This window comes from Anser anser (genome assembly GCF_964211835.1).
Source record: "Anser anser genome assembly, chromosome: 2".
In the NCBI taxonomy this organism is placed as follows: domain Eukaryota; kingdom Metazoa; phylum Chordata; class Aves; order Anseriformes; family Anatidae; genus Anser; species Anser anser.
The window spans coordinates 56,186,145-56,205,175 of NC_139721.1; the positions used below are offsets into that span (position 1 = coordinate 56,186,145).

The window sequence follows — 19,031 nt, forward strand, 5'->3', positions numbered from 1 at the left end:
ACTATTTTTAAACCACAGTTCACCTTTCTGGGTGGAGGATAAATTTTCCAGTAATGTGTCTGGTCTACAAGTACAATAGAAGTGCTGCTGCTGTGATGATTTCCTGTCATACATCAGCGTACTGTGTTACGTCAACATTTACTTTAAAAAAGATTAAAATTCTGCTTTTGGAAACGCTTTACTTAATGCAAGGATAGCAGGAACAAGCATTGCATTTATTAGGAAGAAGACAATTCGTCACATGCTCCCTAACCCATTTCCTTCCAGCTAGGGTTGACAATTGCTTGCCACAGATCAATAGGTCCATACTATGGTCAGTGTCTAATGGAGAAACTTGTGTATGGAATGAGGTATCTAGCACTGCTTTCCAATGGCGTGGTGCTGCCAATAACAACAGCTCTCGAAAATCTCTTTGAGCTCTAGCTGTGACTGGGTTATGAATATCTGTGTTAATTGTGTTGTTATTAATAATAGAAATTACAAGCAGTATGTATCTGTAGTTTTTGTATTGAATACATGCAATATTAAGTGTGATCACTAGAGTGAATTCATAATAGAAACTCGTTAGCTGTTGGATATATTCCCTTCCTTCTCTTCCCTCTAACCTCCAACTTAACATATTTTTAAATGACTGATCTTGCACTTTTTCTGTGATTTCAAACATTTTGAAATAGTATTGACCTACATATGTGTATATATTACTTCATTGTATTTTGCTTTTGGTTTGGTTTTTGGAATGGAAGTCTTGCCGAAGCCCCAGGACTGGCTGTAGACTTGGGTGACAGGTCCAGATCAAAATGCCATGTGTATTTCTCCATAAACTTAGTCTGGCCTTCCCCGTTGACTTGTTAAAAAAATATGCCTTATAATTTGTGCATGCAAAGCTGTAAGCAAACCTTTAAAGTACAAAAAGAGGCATTTTCTGACTGAGATACTGTGCAGCTCCTCCACATTAAGAAACCAAGTCAGCACAACTGTTTGGCCAAAAGGAGCTCCGAAAACCGCTGTAGTAGCAGATGGAGTGAAGGACTGAGTATAGCTTTGGTAACAAGCAGCAGCTGGGGCACTGTCCTATTACTTATTTTGGAAATCTTGGGACAAGCTTGTTCCAGAGTGACATTACAGGCAAGAGGTCGTAATTGCATTGCGTATGAACATTTATTTCCTTATTTGTTGGTGGTAATGTAGTCAGCACTGTAAGTCCAGACGCCAAAGTCTCTGCAGCCTCATGCAGTGGTTGTGGTGGCTGTTGATGAGTGTGTGGATGCATTGCAGATGGCCGGGGGATAATGGGGACACCCTGTGAGTTCCTTGCTGGAGTCCAAGTGGTCAATTTGGGCTCCTAAAGCCTCATGGATTGAGTCATTTTTCAGCAAACCTCTGTGCCAGTGGTAATTGGGCTGTAGTTGCAGCAGAAGTGGCACTGTGTCCTGGCCTTCTCCTCAAAGTGCCTTTAGAGTCTACAGATCATTTCTTGCTTGATCCAGGGTTGGTAAACTTCCCAGTCTTCCCTCGAATTGCCTCTCTCCCCTGAGGCATTAGAACAGCTCACTGATGTGACAAAAGGCAGTCCTGAAAGGGAGCTGTGCAGGTAATCTGGCTGGTGGTCCCCCCTATCTCAAGGAAAATGAAGTTCATCCACACCAAACTGGACAAAATTTGTCTTTAAGAAGCCTTCAGCAGCAGGTTTCCTACTTCTTCCACGGGAGCTGAGGTTGGTGTTATTTGCTTCCTTCTCATGTCAGCCTTTTGCACACGTGAAGGCGGTTACCTTCTGGTAGATTTTAAAAAAAATAAATAATACCAAGTTCTTCCACTTAAATTTTTTTCCTTAAATCTGTTAGATTTGTTCATTTTATCAAACTCCTTCTAAAATATGATGTCCAAAACTGTAGTTCTGCTATTTCAGACCTCCCCAGTGCTGAGAGAAGCAGAATAATTACATAGATGGTCTTGTTAAATCCTTCAAGAACTGTGTTTGCTGGCTTTGTAACAACATGGCAAATTAGTAGCATGTAGAGGAAATACTTGATTTATTGGCGGGAGCATTCTGAAGTGTTTAACTTTTTGCTTACCGTGTGGCAGAAGGAGCATTTGTTGCAGTTTCGGATATCAAAAATGAATGTACTTTTTCTTTGCAATAGGGACTGTGCAACAAGTGCTGGTGAATGAAGAGACTTCTGTTCTAAATCAAATTAAAAAAAAAAAAAAGGTAAAACAGTGGTCCTAATGGTGAACCAAAGATAAAAGGACAAAGTCAAGCAGAAAAATAATACAATCATAAACAGTATTTAAAATAAATGAGGATTAGAGATATTTATTATGGTGAGCATACCAGAATATATGTGCTAGAAATGTCCTAGCTGATGAGGCTGCCTTCCAACATAGAAATACATACATTGATTGACTTCTAATTAGCAGCAAGAAGGTAACACAGCACTATAAAAAGAAAACAATTAAAACCAAGAAAGAGGAATTTTAAAGGAAGAATTTCTAGGCTGGTCAGTATTACATATCAGCTCTATTCTTGCACCTTCTTGATTGCGTGCAGTTCTTGAATGGGCAGGGAACTGATGAAGCAGCAATGTCTAAGCGTGTGCTGGTCCACATCTGGGCAGGACTGCCTGTCTGTTTTTTGCTGGAACTGCTGTGGTCTTTACATAGAGCAGGTCAGCCCTAATGTGGTGTTCTTTCCCATCTACAGTTTTTTCAATGAATCTCTTTCTCCCACTGTATTCAAAACTTCTATTCTTCTGTAGAGACAATATTAATCTCATTTCACAGTAATACATATACTGACATATACTGTCCCCAAACAATGTCTAAATAATTTTTCATATGGAAGCCCTGCTTCAGTTTATTTAAGCAGTATGTGCCATGTTAGTGGTAGCCTATATTTCCAGGCTACTGAAGCATTTCTCATTTGTGTTCTTGCCAGCAGCCAAATCCAGAATGTCTCGTTGTAGCTCATTGTTTTGTTTAGTTAAGTTGCATGAGCAGTGGTATAGAAAGACATTTTTTGTGGGTGACCTGCTCCCAGGATCTTGTGATTATAGCAGACGGTATTGCATTGTGTTAGGGTAGTTTAAATCTCATCCACCGAGTGTTCCTCCTTGCTGCTCTTACTCTGGCTGTGTTGCGAAGTCTGTTAATTCAGTCTTTCTAAATGTCGCTGCTGAACTCAATAAGATGTCTCACGTATGCAAAGTTAAACAAAATGTGTATTTCTGCAGCCCTTTGGTTTTATTAGTTTTCCTCTGCTGACTTGTAGGTAGAGTTGCTTTATGCTGCTATATGGGCAGTTTAGTTCTGTATAGAACAGAGAGACCGGAGGGCAGCTGGGTGAAATCAGCATCAACAAAAGATGTATTAGCTAATGCGGGTTAGAAACTGATTTCAGACAACACAAGTTGCCATCCAGGAAGTGTCAGTTGCTCAAAATACGTGCTAAGGCATTGAAGCCGAATGTGTCAAGGTAACAGGTTAGGTAATGAGTGTTAAAATATACCTTCCCCCTTCCTACGTGAGGACGCTCAGAGATAAGTCTGTATTTCACTACAGGTAGCCTCTTACCAAGGAGCTCATGGCAACTTCTGGTAGGTCCATTTATTGTTCTTATTTTCCTCAACTATTAATACTTATTGAGGTAATACAGATGGCTATTCTTTTAACACTACTTTGAGGTTGAGGCTGTATTAACTGCATGAAGCTGTGATTGGAAAAATGCAATTAGGAGTAGAATTTTAAACATTACAAACTTGGCCTTGTGGGCAGCTTGCTGCTGCATGTGACCTGCAAAATTTGGACTCTGAGGAATTGAAACAATGTGCCTGTTTCTAGCAGGACACAGTTCATTTGTTAGAGCATTTCCCTTTGTTTCGCAACAAATGATCAGCCTGCCTTGTCCTGCTAGAAGTAAATTAGATTTTGAAATGGAAAGTGTAGTCTGTTGTCTGTTTGCAGACTGCAGTATTGAAGTCGCATCTAATTGAGTAGCATTGCGATTTTTAGAGATGGTGGAGATTTTAGTGCTTTGTTTGGTGGAAAACAGTGCAGGTCATCTTTGCTGTGATCTGCGTGTGTTCATGAGCGTGTTAAACATAAATATTGCCATGTATGAAAATTTGAAGAATGATAAAAAAAAAAGGGAAACTAAATCCATCTTGTCGTGTGAAAATGACGTCTACATCAAATTTCAAGTTGTCAGCATTGATGGAGTTGATGTGGTGTGGCAGTTTTGGCATAGCAGGGTTTGCTGTAGGAGTTCATTTTCCTCTGCGAGGTAAAAGAGAAAGCGCACCACAAATATCTGGCTCTCCCTCTCACCACCCCCACCTACTTCTGTCAGCTCTGAGCTTTGTAGGAATCTGCAGGGGGCCGGAGAATGATTCTGTTTTAAAAACAAAAAGCTCAATCAAAGGAAAATATTTTGTTTAAAGAGACCTTTGGCATCCCCCTCTGACTGTGACACTGAATTTGCGCAGATAAAAACAACCGCTTAGATTTACATTTTGATTGTGCTTCTGCTTTCATGTGTGCTGGGCTGTCCCACTTCAGGTGAAATTTATCCATTTCTTTAAATATTTAGCAGTCTAGCATTGATGTTAATGAAAGTCTGGCACTGCTATTTTGAGAATTGCAACAATGATAGTAATTTTCAGTGTCAGATTACTGCTTCTCAGAGGAAAAGGGAGATGGGAGGAGGGAAGAGAGAAAAAAAATTGTTTCGGTTCTAATAGAGTTTGTCATCAGCCTGGCTGTGCCAGACAGATGGATCATGAATACTGTCTAGACGCTCTCTGCCTGAGTGGAGCTGTGGTCTCTAAGGACAAGCAACGAGACGCCGGCTTAAGTGACTGGGGAAAGTCAGGACGCGCTCTCCTCTAATCAGATGGCAATCAATGCCGGCCTGCCTCCGCAGGCTGGGGAAAAGGCCCGCTGCTCCTGATAGCGGGTCGATACTGATTTCAGCTGCAGCTCGTCTATTATCGGCCTTTAGGGAGGAAAGGAGAGGTACGGTGTTATGGCACTATTGATTTCAGCTTTATGTGCCCCGGGGTTTGAGAGAGCTTTAGTTCAGGTGTAGAGCCCGGTACGGGCGGTGGATGGGGAGAGCCGCCAGCGGGCCGCGAGGCCTGCGCGCGGCGCGGCTCCGTCAGCTCTGTTCATCGGTCGGTTCGGTCGCTGCACGTACCTGGGAACACGCTGCTTGCCGCCTTTTGGTGTGGCCCGCTGGCTCAGAAGGCTTCATCCCTTCTCCCTACCTGTGGCTCCTCATGGGCCATGCATGAAGGCGAGGTTTCATGAGGTTGCCTGTGCTTTGGGAAAGAGGAGCATGGAGGACCGTGCGCCATTTAGTGATCTCTGGCGCTGGTGCTTTTCCTTTCTCTGTCTCTAAACGCAGCGAGTGATAAGGCAATAAAAAAAATCATATGTAGCTCGAGTGATGAGTATTTCTTGACTAGTGTAATATAACAACAAAAACATCAAGTTAATACATATGGTAACTTATCTGAAAAGCAAGGGGCTCTCTGGGTTTTGTGTTACAGAATAAGCTGTAACTTCCTTGGTTTTACTTCTGCATATATAACTAACCTCTAGATGGACATTTTTTTTTTACTTAGAAAGCCCAGTTTGCTTTCAGCCTGTAATGTAGCCTTCGTTCCTGAAGTGCTATAAACAGGTTCTGTGCTTTGTTTTGAAATCACTTCATCTTCGCATATTTTTGAAGCACATCATGGAAAGTTGGCAATTAGTATGAGCTTGGACATTTGAAAAGAGGGAAGCATTAAGGTCAATTCTGTGTTTTTCTTACTCTAGTATTTTGTCTGTACTTTTAAAAATACTGTATTTGCTAGTATTTAATGTAAGCAATGAAGTAGACTGCTGGTCCCATGAATTCTGTAATAAAACTTAAGTGAAATTCAGTAATGCTAGAGTTTACCCATTTTTCTTTTGGAGCTATTAGCAACTCAGACAAGCCAGACACACGTATGTGGCCAATAATAACTATGAAATATGCCAGTACATCAGGTATTTGCATCTGCTTACAAACAGGGCTAAACCAGCCAAACATTAATCATATTTCTACAGTTAATGAGAAAAGAAATAAAATCTCTGTGCCCTGCAAATGAGAATGTGGGGATTCCAAGAGCTCTGAAATGTGATATTATTCATTTGTGAAGTGTGTAAGTTGTATCACCATTAATCAAAAAGATCTAGAAACAAAATTTGCTAGAACTGTGTGTGTGTTCTTCATATACATTTCATTCACCCCTTATTCAATTCCTGTGAGCTTTTAGGAAACTTCATCTAATATTAAACATTACATTTTAATGAGATTATGTCTTTTATTCCTGTTTCCCTTTTCTCTTACTGATTTCTATATATGTAAAAGAGAATTTTACATTCTCGAAGTATACAGTGTATTAAAATCTTGATTCAAAGGCTGATTTTCATGCATCTGAGAGAGTGTCTAAATTTCAGTCTGGAAATCTCAGAGAAATAATGCCATGCATCAGTTATGATGTGACTTTCTATCTTACAGGTGTGCTTGGCCCTGCGAGAGACAGGAGCTCCTTGCAGACCGGTATGAGGCAGGGAAACGGACTCTTGCATACTCTCAGAGCATCATTTTCAGGCTGTTTTCTCCACCAGAAGTGCTTAGTAGCAAAAATAGTCCACAAATGCAGGCCTGAAAGTACAGAAACTACAATACAGTGTTATTGCATAGGCACAATTCTGCTGGAGAGAGGAAGAGAATAAACTGTGAGACAGTTATTTATTGTCTGATGTTATTTCATGTACAACTAATAGGTACTTGCACATGGCATCAGAAATCACATAAAATGGAACTGAGCAACTTTTGTTGATTTTATTTTCCATCCATGTCAGTAAGTGTTGCTCATTGCTCCTTTTCCTTCCTGTGCACTTTTATTTGTAGGGGTCACTCTGTTCAGTGCCCTGGGAGCTACTTGGCTAAATCTCTGAGTTTTGGATGTAGTTCTAAAATCTTCCTGCATGAATTTTAAAGACATCACTCTCCCCTTCATTCATTCCGATCTGTTATCACTGGTAAATACTCGTTAGGAAGATTGCATTTGTGTTGTTTGCGCTTGGCTAATACAAATGCCTACAGGAGCAGTCACAAATTATTTCTTCTATATAGCACTGGAATCTGTTCAAGTGCTTAACTAATATAAAGATTACTTACATATTCATAGGTCGTAAAGTGTTTCAGAAAACATGCTTTGAGGCAACTTTTTTTTTCTTAATTAAAAAAAAATAATAACTCCCTCCCAATAAACAGACACAGTCAAACTGGACAACCTTCCTTCTCTGGGAATACTAGACTGTGATCTTTGATTGTTTTTCATTCTGCAGATGTATATCTGACCCTTTATCTTCAGACGTAATCTCCATCTTTGTCTTCCTGATGAAATGAGCCACCTTGATTTTTCTTATGCAGGCTCATTTTCTCCTTCTGTTTTGAAGCAACTACTTGAAGTGGAGGTGATTTAGGAGTTTGGTTGTGTGTTCTGGTGTAAATACACACTGCAAATTTTATGTCTGAAGTTTCTACGTGGCTTAAAATATAACATGCTGGTGCTCAGAGAAATCCATGCTTTTCAGTGATCTCCATGGACTGTCCTGCGTGTGAAATGATGTGTTTCTCTACCACACAGTGTTTAACTGAAGCATGTTGCTTTGGCCATTAGTGTGCAACTATTTTTCTTGGACTGGAAAGTCTGAGAAAGCCTATTACTCTGCAGTTTTGCAAGCATTCAAGACTGGCGCAAGCCTGTGTTGCCCCTTGTGGTTACTCCCTCTCTTGTCCCTGTGCAAATGTTTGTGCAGCCACAGAGGAATTGGGTTGGAGACCTGATCTGGTTCTGATTAACTCCGAGAAACTTCCACTTGGTTTCAGCCAATGTCATGTCTTTGATTCTGTTCTCAGCTCAGCTGTGCAAGTGCCTGTGCCAGAACAAGGCAGAGGGCAGTACAAGTGGCCACGGGTGGGAGTGCTGCATTCAGTGGTGGTATATCCTTGACTGGTTTAAGGTTTCCATTGAAACTGCAGGGTTAGTCTTTGTATTGCTAAACCACAAGCATATGCTTAAAGGCCTTTCCCTCAGTACGGGAGAGTTTGGGAATTAAGAACGAACTGTTGCTTTCCCTCGTCTCCCTCATTCTGAAAATCTCAGTTCAAGATACTCTCATTTGTCACATTTTATTCCAGAGAACTGAAACAGAAAAGTGAAGGACCAGAATTTAGAACAGGGGGTCTCTCATGAGCATTCATGGATTTGTGTTTGTTTAGAACGAACCTATGCTAGCAGAACGTAATATAGCATTTATTTTCAATAGTAGAGTCCAGTTTGGCTTAAGACAAGGTGCTTTATTGGAATAATGTTAGCTAGTTAAATGAATTCATAGGAACAGCTGTCCTGGGTCAGATCAAAGACTCAGCTAGCCCAATATTGAATCTGGCACTGACCAATTGCAGATGTGAAGTGAAAGAGTATAAGTAAATTAGACATACAGTTATGCTTTTCCCAGTAAACCTGCTTCCTTGGAGGAATGCTGTACTGCTCCACAGGAAGAGCACAAGATTTCTGTCGTTCGGAGAGAATTCGGCATTTAGGAAGGGGAGGTAAAGAGAAAATGCCTCAGTTTTATTAATATAAGAACACGAGGAGATCCATCAACCCCCTGCAAGCCAGTAAATGTGAGGGCATGTTGGTTTCTTCTGTTCAGCATATGCTTGTCACATTAAGGCATTTTGAATATAGGACACAAGCCTGAAAGTGATGAATTCACTACAACTTAAAAGATGATTTGCCTGGGTCTTATTTATTTTGTGAGGGACCAATATCTTAAATTTCCGTAAACTTACTGTGTTGTTTTTTTCTGAGTGGTGGTTTTTCGTTGTTGTTTTGGTTCAGGATTTGTGGCCTGCAGCAGCTTTATTTAAGAGTGAACCAAGTTCGTTTTGTGATGAAAGCAGGCTTAAATTTGGCCTGGATGCTTGAAAAGCCAAATGCACACACACAACCTACTGCATGTACAAAACACAGTTGTCACCCCTGACTGTGTAGCACACAGGTATCAGGAACCGTGGGAGTATGTGTGTGTACGTTACAGCAGGCATGCCCTCATTTTTGTTTTCTTCACATGGATATCTTATGTAAGGGAATAGAGGGTAGTTTGCATTAAGAAAAATACCAGTAACAACATGGAAAGATCTATACCTCCTTGGCTCCATGAAAATAATATGGATTCTCTCCTTTTGTTTAAAAATACCCATGCTTTTAATACCCATGGGTTTGGATTAAAATCAAGGCAAAAATATGTTTTTGTGTTCTATTTAGCCCACAAATGAGAAAGTTGACCAACTGCTTATACTAAGCCACTGTAAGGAGCTAAAGCAAAACAGGTCAGGAGAGAAAGTTGTTAAGTTACTTTCTGTCGGTGATGGATGATTTTTTCTAACTTATAACGTGGTCTGTGAGGCTAGAGAGAGATGTATGTAGCACAGCATTAGTCCAACCATACATGATAAGATCACAGCTTTACTTATCTTGCCAGCAATATTGCTATGCCAGTAGCTTCCTCTTCCCTTCCTCTTGGATTTCTTCCTCTTCTCTTCTTCTGTTTCAGTATTGCTGTGTAATAGGTTCACGGAAGTAAGACATGAAGAACCTGGTGGGTATAGAGATAATAATGACGCACTATGTGAATACTGAGTCTGGCACCTAGTAGCACCTTGATAGAAATAGAAAGCTGTGATCACAGTATTAAAATATGCTAACAAGCTGAAGGAGCTAATGGGCTGAATTTTTACAGTGCAGATGTTCATCCGGCACTTGTGCTGAATGCAATAACAAATGTGTGGGGGCTGCTGGCGATATTATTGTGTTCTTGGCAGCACAGTTCTCCAAAACAATCTTTCCTTTCTTCTGTATTTTACCAAGATTTAGAATGTTCTTTTTTTTTTGTGGTCTAAGATAAAGAATGTGTGTGTAAACAAATTAGTGTGACTAAGGCTGGTTGGGCTGGGGTTGTGTTTATTCAAATACAGGGTCCTGCAAGAACGTGTGCGTTATCGTCTGTCGTAGTGGGAACTGGCTTCTCAGTTCTTGGATAGTTCATGTTCTACATCTCCTGAATTTCAGGTAGTTCTATGTTATTTCTTAAACGTAGCTCATTTGGCCAGGAGAAATGTCATGCTTCTTCACATTCTCTTCTTCGGTGTGCAATGCTTTGCAGCTAATGCCAAGAATAACATTGTGGACTCGCAGAACCTTTCAGCTGTTTCAATAGGAAATGATTCTGACGTCTTTCCAGTTGACTCAGATATTCCTGAAGAAGGGACTGTTCCTACTGGTCAAGGATTTGCTAGCTGACGGCTGGAATCATTATGTTGCAAGCTTACTCTTTTTTTTGTTGTTGTTCTCAATGACAAAGGTATACTGGCTTGTTTGTTTTAATTACTGGGATGAAAGGTGTATGTGGCTGTTGTTTGTATGAAGCTGTGGCCCTCATTGTGAATACCTGTCACTTTTGATAGGTCATTGCAATGTAGATGATCAGTCAACTGGCCACGAGTATTGGTGCTCGCCATGCTCCTCCAGCAAATGCGTTTGCTTTGCCATAAAGCACAGGTTTCAAACTGTGTACCCTTTTTACTGGCCTATTATATAACACATGGGGAAAAATAAATTCCCTTGTTGTTAGAAAAACTGAACGAAGGACTGAAATGATAGAAAGAATGGAAGAATTGGTGATTGGTGCATAGGTCTTGCCAACAAATCCAGGTTTTCCGGGCATCTCTACTGAAGACTTCCTGCGCAGTCCTGAAGAAACCTTTATTCTTTTTCTTCCTTCATCGCTTTATTTATAAAATAGAGATAATTATATTCATCTACTTTGCAGAATTAATAAAAGACAACACAAATTTTATATGGTTGAAGAAACACGCAAAGAGATGCTAAGCTGTAATAACATCAGAAAAACAAGTATTATACTGGAAGAAATAGTCATAAGCTGACAGTGAGAATTAAAAAATATATATATATTAAAACAGGATGTGCTTGATGTTGTTTGTTAACTTTAGCACATCCTGTCCAGTATTAATAGGCTTATATTTAATTTTTCACTTGTATGTCGACATCTAAGAGTGAGGAAATGGATATGCTAAGTAGACTCTGAGTAGGTACCTAAATCCATTTGCATTAAAATGTGATTAGGGGCAGAAGAATAGGAGTTTCATCAGTCAACCATAATTCTAAAATTGGGACAGCGTATCTTAAAAAATGGTGAATGTAATGATATTTGGTTGCGTGGTCTAAGTTAGTGAAGTCTGAAAAGGAATATCAGAAAGATTTAATCAAATGAGGTCAGCAGTCAACAGAATGATGGATGAAATTCCATCTCGATTAATGCAAAGTAATTCATACTGGAGGGCAAAGTATGTGCTATTAATACAGTTTATTGGATCCTTATTAATTGTGCAATTTAAGGAAAAGGACCAAAGTATCACTATGAAGAGCTGAATAAAGACCTCTTTACAGAACATAGTTGTGGTCAGATAAAATATTTTGAATCAATAAAAGTAGAATGTGAAATGTTACGATGTAGTTACATAAATCAACACTTCACCTTTATCTGGAATGTTGTGTTTAATTATTGTTGCAGCACAGAAGCATGCCACAGATATAGAAAACATAGGAAAACAGCAGAAAGAAGTTGTAAACAAACTTTGATATGAATAGAAACCAAAAAGTTTGGAATTGTTTACTTTTGAGTGCAGATAAATAGTGGAGAAATAAAAAAGTACGCAGAACTACGAGTGATGAACAGAAGGCGGGTCAGGAACTTAGGTTGTGTCATAAGATTAAAAGATCACTCAACGCAATTCAAAGCTGATAAAAAAGAAATAGTTTTTCCATACCTCCTGAGACTGTAGGCGTCTTTACCGTGTAATGTTGTGGAGGCAAGAATTTAACAATATTTAAAGAGAGGAAGACGCTGAACACTGAGTCCACTTGTATATAAGCTAGCCAGAGAGTAGTATTTAGGAACTGTGTAATAAGGCTGACGTTTCAGGCTCTAAACTGATTTCTGACTGTAAGACAGACTGAGAGCTTGAGAAGTAGACACTTCCTCAGTCTCATCCTGGAGGACAGTGTGTGGGCTCCCACGGGAGATGTGAACCTGAAGTCCCCAGTAAGTTGCTTTGAACAGTGATTGTGTGCAGCTACGATCTGAGTCCTGCTGTGCAGTTTCCCTAACTCAAATGAAATTTCTTCCATCACATGCAAGCCTTCTTTCACTTCATGCAAGCAGAAATCTGGGCTGTCTTACACTGCTCTTTCGTAGAAGGGGAGGATAACTGGCTAGGCTGGCACACCAAGTTGCTTCACAGTGAAGACTGTGGGATCTCTGCCAGCCCGTGCAGGACTATCTATTGCACGCCAGCCACTGCCCCGGGAGGGGTGGCCAGCAGCCCGACGGATCCCCGGCGCAGGAGAGCAGGCTGATGGGAAACGTGTACTAGGAATTGAGGGGAAGCCAGCTTAAGCAAGCAAGGCTTAGAATGAACCGTGTTGCAATACGGACTGGTATGTGATTCTTTGAAGCTTCCGACAGCCCTTCTGGCCATGAGGCTCCCGTGGTTAATAAACCAGACCCGCAGAAGTGCCTGCTCTTTAAACATAATGTACTGAACTCCGCGCGTAAATGTTTGACGCTAGTGGACGAGATTTGTGGAGCCTCTTGTCTTGCAGCAGGTGACAACGATTTCTTTGCTTATTGCAACACAAGCTGTCCATTAATTAGGACTTTGGGAGAGAAATGTGTGTAGGCTGTGAACGTGCAGAGTGATGCAGAGAGGTGGGAAACAGATGTGTGGCCATATATGCACCAGCCAGCTATTACTCAGATACCATCCGTGCGCTAATTAGCTGCTGGAATGTTGAACAACATTGGTGCTCGTGTGATTAATTGAACGCAGTCCTGCGCTGGGTTTTCACACTTGTCTTAATCTCTACACGGTGCCATAACTAACACGCTTCAATTAATATTGTTTTGAAAGTGAGGTCCCTGTAACTTCCTTGTTATAAAAGACTTATTTCTTGGTGTAGACTGCTGTAACTGTAGGGCCGTCAGCTTTCTGGACCCTCGAAGGAACAATATTGGGTTAATGCTGCAGATGAAACCTGACTCATCCATTTTGCTTCCAGTCATGCTAATGAACCCAGCCGGTGCCATGTCAACTCTAAGCATTGCGCCCTTCCTCTATGATTCTCGCCTTCAGTTAAGAGTCAGCAAAGAGTAGCCAATTTCTGAATTGCCACAGCTGGGTTGAAATGCGTAGTAATAATACTTGTATGGTGAATGCCTCTTTAGCAAAACTGTTGCAATTTATCCAGAGTCCATATTTTACTATTTTATGTCTCAGAATGTAAATACAAACATTAGTGTTTCCAACGGCCGTACATCCAAAAATAAATGCTCACACACATGTATAATATGTTCTAGAACAGCAGTTTTTCTTGTGTGAAGTCCAGATCCATGGCACATTTCAGCCCCTGCCCATCGTTGTAGGAACGTGCAGTAAGAGCACAATTAGTGCTGCCAGACTGGGGACATAAGTTATCTACTACCACATCCTGCGTTGTATTCCAGGTAAAAGGAACTTCTGTAAATCAGAAAGAGGGACTCCAATTTTGCTGCCAGAACGTAAAAGCAGAGATGATTTTTCTCTGATCCAGTTTCTGGTTTTGTCAAATGTTTCTTACGCTTTCCTGAGACAACTTCCTCCTTTATGCATATCAAAAAGCTTGTGAATTAGAAGAGCGCTTTTAATCTTGCAGATAACTGGGGAAATACTCCTTCTTTCCCTCCTTCTTATCCCCCTCCGTATCTTCCCTCCCCACAGAATACTAAAACATTGTTTTTCCTCCACTGTCGAAAGGTGTGTCTCACAGAATACAGATGAGAGATTTGGCTAGCAAAAAATAAAGGAAAACAAGAGGCATGTCTTTCAAGTACAAATGGGGCTTTAGAGATCTCTGCTGGAAAGCCTAATTTCTACATGAGCACAACTGTTTCTACATATTGCCTGGAACACTTCAGTTGGCCACACTTTCTATTATGGATTCTAAAAAGACATCATTTGTCAAGTTAATAACTGTGTACAAAAATGTTTATGCATAATAAAGATAGATTTCAGAGATCTTTGAATGGCACCCACAGACATTAAATTCTGCAGTACTTTGCAATATACTGAGCCTGATTAGATGATGATAATAATTAGGGTTCCCCCCCCCCCCCCCCCCCCCCCCCGTTCTGCAGGGCTAAGTGAACCTAACTGCTTGCTGAACCATATCAATCAGATTATTTAATTTATTTATTTATTTTAAATTCTGTTCTCTGGTGAGGAAGTCAAAATATTATTGCAGTTTCAAGACCTCACTTGCAGAGCATGTTTCATGACAACGATGGTCTTTGACTCGAAAAGAGCAATGACAGCCTTTATAGCATTTTCTACCCAACTGCCTATTGCTACTGCTTATTGTAGGAAATACATATACATATATATATATATATCTTTTAGACATACAGAAACTAAAATACAGACTGCGTAGGCCCTTCATAGAAATTCTTTAATAATGCCATGTGTAAGCCACATTCAGAAGGTATGCTTGTCCCTATTTTCAATGGCAGTTAAGTCGCTTAAGTAGGACCCAGACGTGCAAATATCTTTCTATATGTGACTATAGTAGCTATTTAAGCTAAGGATTTAAGGAGGCTGAATGTAATTACCCTCATTGCGAGACTAATACACAAGAGAGAAATGCCATAGGATTTTGTAATAGCGACGAGTGGTCAAGACATTACCTTTATGCTTTGCTAGTTTTACCAGCTGTGTCTCATTCCATTATTCATACATATATACATAGACACACACCTCTCTTCTAATTAATGATACTTGTCAGCTAGTGGGCAAAAAACCACACAACTCCAGAGGTGACTTTCCAAAGAAAATCTGATTTCAGAGTGGAGCCACTGATTGCCAGAAATCTGCAGATGTGCTACAGAGCTTTCTGAGGTTTAAAAATTTAGCTATGTTCATCAGGTGAGTCTGAAAAAGAAATGCAGTTATCAGGGTTTTCTTACAATCTGTTTATCTCTTAAAAAAAAAAAAAGGAAAAAAGGAACATATGTCATGTGTTCTGCCTTGTACTGTGCCTAAAGGGGGAAGACATAAGTATTGTGTCTTGAAAACTAGGATTTTTAAATGTTACTTATAAATGGACAGGTATAGGTAGGTGATGATACAACATAACTTGGATTCCTAGACTCTAGGAATAGACTGTTTTAGCTGGTTTTGTTAAAAACAAGCAGCCCCTACTCCCAAAAAATCCCCACAAATTTATATTCCACGTGGCATAAAATTTTGTCGTTTTCTGCCACAAACGTACAGAAACGTGCTCTGCCTCTGCAGTAAAGCACAATATTCTGAGGCAGAGCTTGCTGACCGTAAAGACTGAGACATTTAATTGAAATGAGAGCAGCTATAAATATACAAGTTTTTGAAGACTGTAGCATGGTGTTGGCTTTTTTTCCTTCATTGGTAGAGAGCTAGGATAGAAGGTGGACTTCTAAATGTGTTTGGATATAAATAGTAAAGCATTTAACTCTTTCAGTTGTGTGATATTTCTTTTCCGTGTGACTGAATCACTCAGCCTCCTGAAGGGATCAGCCCTGATCTCTGAATCCTACCTCTGGCCTATGAATCATGTCAAATTTCATTTAAGTTTTTAAATGGAAATGGGAATCAAAGCAACGTCTTGACTTAGCAGCCTCCATTTGATTCCTTCGCAGGCTATTTGCTGGGCCTGCTGGCCCTTGGCAGCCCCACCGTATTGAAGGTAGGCATCGATAAATCATGTTGGATTTAATGGAAACGAAGCCTTCAACTTGCACTGCAGTTTTACACAACATTCCCACTGTTTATAGGAGTACTGGTATATTTTAATAGAGCTTCTCATTTGTTACATTACATATTCATAATGTACAGGGCCTGGAGGAGATCCATTTGGCTGACCTCAAAAGCCTTGAGACCTCAGCATAATACTACGTTGGAGTATTAAGCCAGTGACAATCCGTAGAAAATGCAGCTGGGCTTTTAGGTGTGTCCATGAAGGATGGAGAAACGCAGAAGGGCCAACGCTGGTTCGAGGGAGAACAGATCGGGTTAGATTTGGTGGAGAGACTGGAAGATGGATAACTTGTGGGAGACAGAGCAAGGCTGCTTGACCAGTCAGTCGGTGGGAAGAAAGCAGGAGGTGTGGCAGGTTGTGGGAAGAAAAGGTTGCTGCCTTTCCCAAAGCCATCACCCTGCCTTGTGTGCCTATCACCATCTGAAACTCACTGTGTGCACCCATGTTCCCATCCTGGTGAAGGTCTTGGAGCTGGTTTCTTATAGCTGCCTCGGATTTTTGGTTCTTGCTGTTTCTGTAGGAATTGTGTACGTAAAACCGAACGATCGGCTAAGGACGTTTGTGGTGCTCGGTTTGCAATCAGTCGCTCTGAGCGTGTGTTAACAGCAGTAATGTTGTTCCAGGTGAACACGCAGACCCTCATTTATTCAAATGTAAGGTATTTAGAGCACCTGATTGTGCATGCTATGGTTTCATGAAGAAAACAAGTAGCAATAATTTATTGTTTTTAAAAACTGGTAAAAACAATTGGGAAATTAAGTGGCACAGGATTAGAGTCATAATTGCTCATATAGGGTGTCTCAGCTCAGGTTAGGGGTGAAAACAGACCTCATTCTTTCATACGTATCATCATTAGTTTCACGCTTAAATTAGACAGTCATTAAGAAGATCTATAACAGGAGTTGTTCAGGGCCCTTTGATAGTGTTGGATGGGAAGAACCTTGCACTGAAATCATGTGCATTGTGAACGGAGTCCAGAGGAGCCTGGTTGATTTAGCCCTGCTGGATATCTAATTATTCATCTTGTCTGTTACTTTCCTAAGGACTAAATATAGAGAATATTCGCAAATGATGAAAGAAAAAAGAAAAGGAGTTTCAAGCACTGAGCATATCTCAGGCCTCTGGTCGAGTGGCACATTCTGCAGCAGCGACCTGGCCGTGCTCAGGTTTAGCTGCAGCTCCCTTGGCTCTGCTGATGGGGCCTGAGGAAGATGCAAAGGTGGAGGCTATTGCCATGACCGGCGGCGTGGAGGGTTAATTAGCATGAGTGTCTAGGAAAACGTGGTTTAATGGTGTTTGTGGTGATGGTACAAGCTGCTTCACATCTTCGGTTATTTCAGCAAATAGAGTAAAAGTGTTTACTCTTTTCATTTTAATTTTAAAAAGAAAATGAGAACGGGACATACACAATGCGTCTAGAGAGGTCTTTCTAATGTGGACATCCATAATAGCAAAACTGGTTCCCGATAGCATGAAGGGGGGCTCTTTTAAAACATTTCTTGATGCAGTTAACAGGAGTGACAGCAAATCTATGTATTTCTTAGTTCCAGACTGGGAGAGAAGGATGTAGGGAGCTGCTAATTGCAAAATAATGGTACGGAATCCCTTCAAGGACAGATACATTGGCAACTCCAACTGACCCTGCAAATAGATGTGCTGAGAACAAATCCTACGGTGGTACCAGTTGTGATGAGCTGAATTTGTGCTTTTAAGCAGAAGTACTGAACATAAAAATTGGTTTCCTCACCCTGAGTCCCAGCGACCGCTTCAGCCGTGCCTTGCTGAGGAAAGCGGTGCGAGGCTTGGATCAGGCCTCAGCTCCCTTCGTTTAAGTCAGCGCCAGAGCTGGGACCATCCCGTGGCCTTGCCTCGCTGCTCTTGCTTCCTGCCACCTTTCGGTGTTTCGCCTCCTAAAATGATTTTAGCCAAATCAGACCGCTTCCTTCCATTCAAAGCACGGATGCTGGGAGGTCCGTGGGCATCTGAAAGTTTAACAGCGTTGAGCATCCTCACTTTCATTCAGCCACTCGGTGAGGGACAGTGAAGCAGCAAGGCAGATAAAAGAAGTCATTTAGCCTTAGGTTTCAGATAAAAGAATCAAGCTTGGTGACATGCTCCAGTCGAACAGTACTGCTTCTGTTCTTTGGGGCAAAATATGTTAGAATAAAATGAACAAAGAAGTATTCAGTGCTGGATCTTGCTGGATCATTTTTTCCTGCTATGTGTCATAAGCCAAGCTTTGAGCCACTGGAAGTTTAATGAAAAAAATCACCTGACAGTTCTGTTCCCTTCCCTCCCCTCCCCTTGTCCTGGTATTTGAAATTCATCCATGCTGGCCGCTGTAGGAGGAGGTTTCAGGAACCAGCTCGAGGTCAAAGTCTGGATTTTATACACCCGTGTCGGGTCATGGGGTTACTTTGCATGAATGCGCTGCTGTCTAATGAGCAGTTCTACTTCGAAATGATTTATATCCTATTTATAAATATAATTATTTGTAAAGTTATTTACATTATCTCCCCAGTAAGAGGTATTCTCCGCAGCATGCTGGAAGAGGATGTGTTTACTGAGGAGCTGTACAGAGCTAGAGCTCTGTTTAAAAAAAATACCCACTTTAAAATCGAGAGCTTTCTGGAAGCTTAAGAAGGTCTTTTTGGAGACGGACATTTGGGTCTATATTAACTTCAGCCAAGTGCTACGAATTTTTTCCACAAAACATAATGTAAACTTTGCCTTCCCGTTCCCAGTGATAAGTCAGACGTTATAGCAACGTGAAGGAGGGAGTTGTTTTCTGTGTAGAACGAAGTTTAACTGCAGCCTGGTGTGTTGTGATAGGTCTTCTCAGAAACAGGGTTCATTTAGCATATTTAGTTAAATTCCCCAGGACAGCACTTATTCTTAGAAATGGATATTAATTAAGCTGCTCAGTCAAAAAGGGCATGAAAGGAAAAGAAGAGGGGGAAAAAGATTCCAAACAATTTCAGAGAGTGTTAAATGAAGTTCATTTATGCAAAAGGACAACAC

At 40.8% G+C, this 19,031-nt stretch overlaps 1 protein-coding gene across 5 annotated transcripts in view; it reads left to right on the forward strand.

Moving 5' to 3' along the window:
* Positions 1-19,031, forward strand: part of LDLRAD4 (low density lipoprotein receptor class A domain containing 4) — a 291,353-nt gene that overhangs the window by 142,746 nt on the left and 129,576 nt on the right. The gene's annotated exons all lie outside the window — the stretch shown is intronic.